Genomic DNA, 7500 nt, shown 5'->3' with positions numbered 1-7500 from the left:
ACATCATCAGGAGGAACCACGTCCGGTTTCGGCCCCTACTCCTCTACCGTGTTGACGTGGCGGGCCCACCCCCTTTCGGAGGTGTCTTCAGCTCTGGTGTTGGGTGCATGTCTTCTTTCACTGTTTGTGACTGTTCTAATTCAACTGTGGAATATCCCTCGCTATGGTTATTTTCCAGGAGGTTCTGGCCACACGTCTTACGATTCATCAACCCGCGTTGTTGAATTACTTTCTTCCGACATACCTTCCCTTGGTGGATTAGGATCCAGTTAGCTGAAGACATCACCAGGAGGAACCACGTCCGGTTTCGGCCCCAATTCCTCTACCGTTTTGACGTGGCGGGGCCCCTCCTTTCGGAGGTGTCTTCAGCTCTGGTGTTGGGTGCATGTTTTCTTTCTTCTATTCCCTGGCCTCTTCGATGCAGCATCAACGAGTGTCAGCGTCCGACTGATCGTCATGTCAAGTTCCCCTTTTTATATCTGCTGCTAGGCTCCAGCAGGCAGCCCCAGCTAGTTGTCACGTGACACTGTCTAAATTTCCCGCTGCTAGGGTCCAGTAGGCAGAACCAGCAAGTTGTCACATGACACTGTCTAAACTTCCCGCTGCTAGACTCCAGCAAGTAGCCCAGCAAGTTGTCACATGACACTGTCTGAACTTTAACTGACAATGGAGGGAGCGAAGCCACTTCAGTGTCAGCCTGTCTCACCTAGACATGTTATGACTTTCAAGCCATATTAGGTCTTCCCGCTTCAGCCATATATAGAAGCTGGCTTTTTCGACCGCCTCCTGTATCCTCCTTATCAGTTTTCTCAGTTCCGAGTTTGAAAACGCAAATCTTCTCTTGAATAGCGTTGTCATTTTTCTTTCAATGAAGCCTCTAGCCCCCACTGCAAGATGGTAGTACTCGGCAGTCCATCCCTGTTCTCTGTGATAGACACCCGGACAGCGCATCACTACGACAGATACAAGAGTCAGTCTTCATAAACGAAACACGACCGGTTTTGAATAATACTCTCAATAGGCAAAAAGCCTTACAAAGATCCATGGACGCACGCACGCGCGCACACACACACACACACACACACACACACACACACACACACACACACGAATGGACACACTTACACACATGCAAAGACAAACAAGGACACAGACATGCCCTCACGCACACACGGACACACACACACACATATGCATACGTACGCACACGGAAACATGCATACGGACCTACACACGTACACACAAACACACAAGAACTCATACACATACGAACACACACACATACATACACGGACAAGCAAACACAGACACATAAGCTCATACACACATGCCCTTCCATACGCAAACAGACACACGCGCACGCATACGCATGCGCATACTCACGCACAGATCGATATTGATTATTCAGCACTTATCAAACAAAGAAGACAGTTTGACTGATAGAAACGTTATATTGATGAACATGTGCGTTTGCAGAGAAAACAGAGAAGACCAAAGCCGTTCTTGTGTATATGAAAAATGACATATGGACGCACACACACATACTGACATACACACACTCACGTACTCATCTCGGACAAATCCCAACGCTGGAACATGTTAAAAAGAAATGGAACTAGAGAGACGTGTCATTGAAGAGATTGCAGTAATGCCATAAAATAATTATTTGACAAAAGAAAATATATATATATATATAGAAATGACAACATGAACAATACCTAACTTTGGTTTGACCAAAATGTTTAACATACGAGTTAAAAAAACTAGTAAAAGAAAACGACTGATTGATAAAATAAGTCCTGGGGTCGATTTGCTGACTGAAACAAGTAAAAGAGTAAAAGAGAATATGTATATATATATATATATATATATATATATATATATATATATATATATATATATATATAAATAATACATTTCAAAATCTCTCTGAGAAATTTATGCAGTAGTGATGCGATAAAGTAGTTGTATGCAGTCAACTTAATGTGACAGTCCCATGAAGGGACCGACAGGCTCTCGACATAGTATCGTGTGATGTCTGGGTCTTCCCCGAACTGAAAACCACGCTGAAAGGGAAGCGATTTGAGTCGCGAGAGCAAATTATGAGAAAAGCGACGGCGGAGTTCTATAGCTTTCCGGAAAAGGCTTTCAAGAAGTGTTACCAGCAGTGACAGAACCGCTGGGAGAAGTGTGTGAATTCCCAAGGGGTGTATTTTGAAGGTGATTAAATAAAATTTGCTAAGTGTGCAAAATAGTTCTTTTTTTTTATGCCGAAAGGTTGGATACTTTTTGAATGCACTTCGTATGTTAATTGTATGTTATATATATTTATTTTTTTACTCTTGTTTGTGGGACAATTGTATATCTGTGGATATGTGTGTATGTATAAGTGTGTGCGTGTATGTAAATCCATACGTTAGGGAATATATGTGCATATGTATATGTACGTGCGTATTATGTATGTATGTATGTATGTATGTATGTATGTATGTATGTATATATATATATATATATATATATATATATATATATATATATATATATATATATGCATGTAAGAATATATATATATATATATATATATATATATATATATATACACACATAAATAATACAAAATGGAACAAGAACGCAAAACGTCCAGACAGTTAGGTGATAAAGAAAGGGACAACAAAACATCCAGATAAACGATACAAAGAAAAACAAAGACAGGTCATTCGGAGTTTTCTTTCATCAGTCGAGTTCCAGATTATCTTTGCAATTTCAGCAGGTTATACTCGAGATTGCTCCAATCTGGCCAGCCCCAAGGAAAAACTAAGCTAAGAGCATTAGATTCCTAGGAAGAAAGCAGCGAATCTATACGAAAATAAGGACGGAAAAAAACGAACAATGTTACACAAATGCAATAAAAATAATGACAGGACATAACAACAGGTGTCTTTCGACTAAGGACGAATTAAATTAAGCTGGAGTGTGTGGAAATAAAGCCTTATGGCAGGGATACATGACTTCACAGGCACAGGGAGGAATATCGATGTTGCACGCACAACGGCCGGCCAAGAAAGAAAGATCAGACTTGGCCGAACAGCGGTCATGTGGGAAGAGAAGAGAGAGAGGTAGAGGCAGAGGGACAAAAGAATTAAGGAGGGGCGAGAAAAAATGACAGGGACACAGTGAAGAGTGAAAAGTGGAAGAAAAGTGAGCAAAAAGAGAAGGCAAGGAAACGTGAGAGAGGGGGGGGGACAAAAGAACGAAGGGTGGAATGAACGAATAAGAGTGAAAGGGCTGATAGACAGAAATTGAATCGTACAAGATTTAAGAAAATATATACTTACATATAAGAGATCAAAGTGTACGTACGCCGCTATATATATATATATGTATATATATATATATATATACATAAATAATACAAAATGGGACAAGAGCGCAAAACATCCAGACAGTTAGGTGATACAAGAAAGGGACAATATATATACCTTTCTATCCACGTTTGCGTATGTACATGCATATATATATATATATATACCTATATATATATATGTGTGTGTATATATACGTGTGTGTATATGTATATGCGTATGTATATGTGTATGTGTGTGCGCATGTATGTGTATATATATATGTGTATGTGTGTATGCATATATTTACGTATAGTTATGTATCTATGTACGTATACTCTTGTTTCCAGCTGTTGTATATTTATTCGTGTGCCTATGTGCGTAATTATGTGTGAGTCCATGAACATGCATGCATGAATATGTGTATGTGTATGCGTATGTGCATATGTTCTTGTAATACTGTAATTATGTTCACCGGCACTAACATTTATGCGTACGTAAGTATGCGTGTATGTTTTAAAATTTTCCTTGTACGTATATTTCTTTATTGAACGGCGCAACGAGCAAAATAAGTGAAAGATATGTATTGTCTACGTGACATTGTAATTGATTTGATAATTTATTCCAGAACAATCCGGGGCAATACCAATATCACCGGTAAACAAATTTACGACCCATTAACTTGAAACTAGTTTGATTAGTGTAAACGCATGAAACTCTTGGTCTTTGAATCACTCGGCTGTAATGTCTGCCTGTTATTATTTTGAAAAAGCATATATGTACACACACACAACCCCCCCCCTCCCCACACACACGCACACACACATGTTTCCAACACGTACAGACACAGAAACATATCTTTATACACAAACACACACATGTGCATGTGTAAACACTCGTATACATGGAGAAAAGTATTTATTCAAAGAAAGAATTAAAATAAAAGTGTATATTTTCCTAATGAATCTTATATAAACATGTAAAACATCAAAAAAAGGCATTGCATGTATTTTTTTCTCGCAGGCGATACTAGTATATCGAAATGAACGTGGTTTCCCCATAAAAATTTGTTTTACACACAATACTATGTCGCATATAAATTGTGTACTTAAATTCTCTTTCATATCACATACGTTCATATCCTAGAGATATATGCACTGTTGTAGCAAACTGCGCATATGTGTGTATGTGCGTGTGTGGGTGTATATATATATATATATATATATATATATATATATATATATATATATATATATATATATATATATATATATATATATATATATATATATATATATATATATATATATATGTATATATATATGTATATATATATATATATATATATATATATATATAAACATACACACATACATATATACATATATACATATATAATATACATATATATACACATAGAGAGATACGTATAAGTAGGTATATAGACAAATTTGTATGTATATATGCAGGTGCGTGTGCATGCATATGCATATATGCGTATTCATAGATATTATATATATATATATATATATATATATATATATATATATATATATATATACACACACACACATACATACACACAGAAATATATATATAAACACATACACATGTAATTAGATATAAGAATACATATACATTCATACATACACGCACGCACACACACATACACGTACACACAAACACACACACGCACACACATATATATAGATACACACTCACACTCACACACATAGTTACTTCAACACACACACATACATTCATAAATTTGCACAACACATATATAAATTCTGAATGTAGTTTTTGTTGAAGAGTATAATTTCCTCCAGTTACCAGCTCGGCTGTCACTGCTGTAGTAAATATAGGTTTGATTATTTCCTGTGTTGCCAAGGTGAGAAATAACCACAGTGCAGTTAAATACAATGATTAGGAAAAAATATTAGGTAATAACTAAAATTTTTGTCTGGGTGAGCCTGTGATACATTACCGCACGTTTCTCCATGATTAACATTCGTCAGTGGACTTATGACATTTTACCGACGCTTACTAGTCGTGTATTAACTATAGGTCGCTGTAGAATAGAAATATTTGCAAAGTTGTCTTTACGTTACTCTTTTACTCTTTTACTTGTTTCAGTCATTTGACTGTGGCCATGCTGGAGCACCGCCTTTAGTCGAGCAAATCGACCCCAAGACTTATTCTTTGTAAGCCTAGTACTTATTCTATCCGTCTCTTTTTGCCGAACCGCTAAGTTACGCGCACGTAAACACACCAGCATCGGTTGTCAAGCTATGTTGGGGGGACAAACACAGACACACAAACATACACACACACACACACACACACACACACACACACACACACACACACACACACACACACACACACACACACACGCACATATATATATATATATATATATATATATATATATATATATACGACGGGCTTCTTTCAGTTTCCGTCTACCAAATCCACTCACAAGGCTTTGGTAGAAGACACTTGCCCAAGGTGCCACGCAGTGAGACTGAACCCGGATCCATGTGGTTCGTAAGCACAATCCATCTCTACGAAAGTGAGAAACTTTTTAAAACAGAAAGGAGTTGTACAAAAACCATTCCTTAACAATATTAACCGAATACAAAATCAGATTGCAAAATCCAAATTTTAGTTCGGTTGAGTAATGCGACAGAAAAAAACGAAACAATTCAGAAGTCAGTATTTTGGTCCTAAAATAAAGGAATCTTCCAAGAAACTCGTTGGGAAGATGTTCTTTTTGGGATACTTCTTTGAAGTCGATCTTAGCAGCAACCAGTAAGACTACTCGCGGCGTTTCTTTCTAGATCCCGTCTCCACTAAGTACCCCCTACATTTTTTCAATGAATTTCTTCTGGTCCTAATTTTTTTTAACAATCATGTACATACAAACACAAGCGATCCTTTAGTACAGGAAATTGAACTACTTGAATTTAATGAAAAGTTTGCCTTTGTTAGGGGAAACAATGAAACAGTACACACACACACACACACACACACACACACACACACACACACACACACACACACACACACACACACACTCGTGCACCCTCTCTCTCCCTCTCTTTTCCTCTCTCTCCTTCTCTCTCTTTCTCTCTTTCTCTCCCACTCTCCCACTCTTTTTCTTTCTGATTTACCACGATACTCGATATCTCCAGATTAAGCTGGCAGAATCGGACTTACCACTCTCTGATCTCAAAAACCACTCCTGCCTCTTTTTGTTTGTTCCACGAAAAATACTATTTCTCAAGCGGGAGGTTCTTTCAGTTGTAGAGTTAGTGAAATGATACGACCGAGTCCCACCATGCCTGTCCCGCCTATGAACAAATTCCACTGTTCAAAGATATTAATCGATGTTAAGGCAATCTACTTTTATGTTGTTAACTTATAATTTATCACTGCTTTATTCTTGAAAGAGGCTGAATCACCTGCTTCTGCGTTTATTAACAATTGATGTGTCACGTGGGCGAGTTCTTACGACTTTGTATGTGTGTATATATATATGTGTATGTGTTTGTATATATGTATGCATATATGCATATTTCTCCCTTTCACTCTCTTTCTCTCCCCCTGTCTGTCTGTCTGTCTGTCTGTGTCTATATATACACGTACATATATACATATACACACACACACACACAATACACACACTCTAACACAGACACAAACACACCTGCTCTCACACACACATGCTATACACACACACATATATATATATGTATATATGTATATATATATATATATATATATATATATATATATATATATATATATATATATATATATATATATATATACAGTCGCACACATAAAACATGCATACATAAATTTAATCTGAAAACGTAACAAACGCAACGTGATAGTGTCTCAATCAGATAAATGTGGGAACAGAGTAAAAGATAAGTGAATGTTTACAGTAAATTTTATGAGAGATTAGCATATCAACAGTCTGAGTGATTCCTGCAATTTCGTTGTGTTATGAAGTGACAAGACTACATCTGCTGGTCACTAAATGATTTACCAGCAGACTTTAACTCATTAATTTCCTTCGAAACCAAGGAATATTAATACGCAACCAACAGTTCATTGTACAAAATTATTTATAATATTCTAAACTGTC

The 7500-nt window shown here is 36.9% G+C and overlaps 1 protein-coding gene across 2 annotated transcripts in view; it reads left to right on the top strand.

Moving 5' to 3' along the window:
• The window catches only part of LOC106870040 (protein SLC31A2), a 161882-nt gene that overhangs the window by 67584 nt on the left and 86798 nt on the right, over positions 1 to 7500 (top strand). Inside the window, exon 1 of one of the 2 annotated variants that reach the window (XM_089357642.1) lies at positions 7316 to 7500. This exon is cut by the window's right edge and continues 4 nt beyond it. The exons of the other annotated variant lie outside the window; for it this stretch is intronic. The gene's annotated coding sequence lies outside the window, so the exon portion shown is untranslated. Of the gene's footprint in view, positions 1 to 7315 lie in introns of those variants that run through there. 2 annotated transcript variants of the gene reach the window in all.

This window comes from Octopus bimaculoides, chromosome 9 (genome assembly GCF_046866305.1).
Source record: "Octopus bimaculoides isolate indiv1 chromosome 9, ASM4686630v1, whole genome shotgun sequence".
In the NCBI taxonomy this organism is placed as follows: Eukaryota; Metazoa; Mollusca; class Cephalopoda; order Octopoda; family Octopodidae; genus Octopus; species Octopus bimaculoides.
This window is presented reverse-complemented; position numbering and strand designations above follow the sequence as displayed.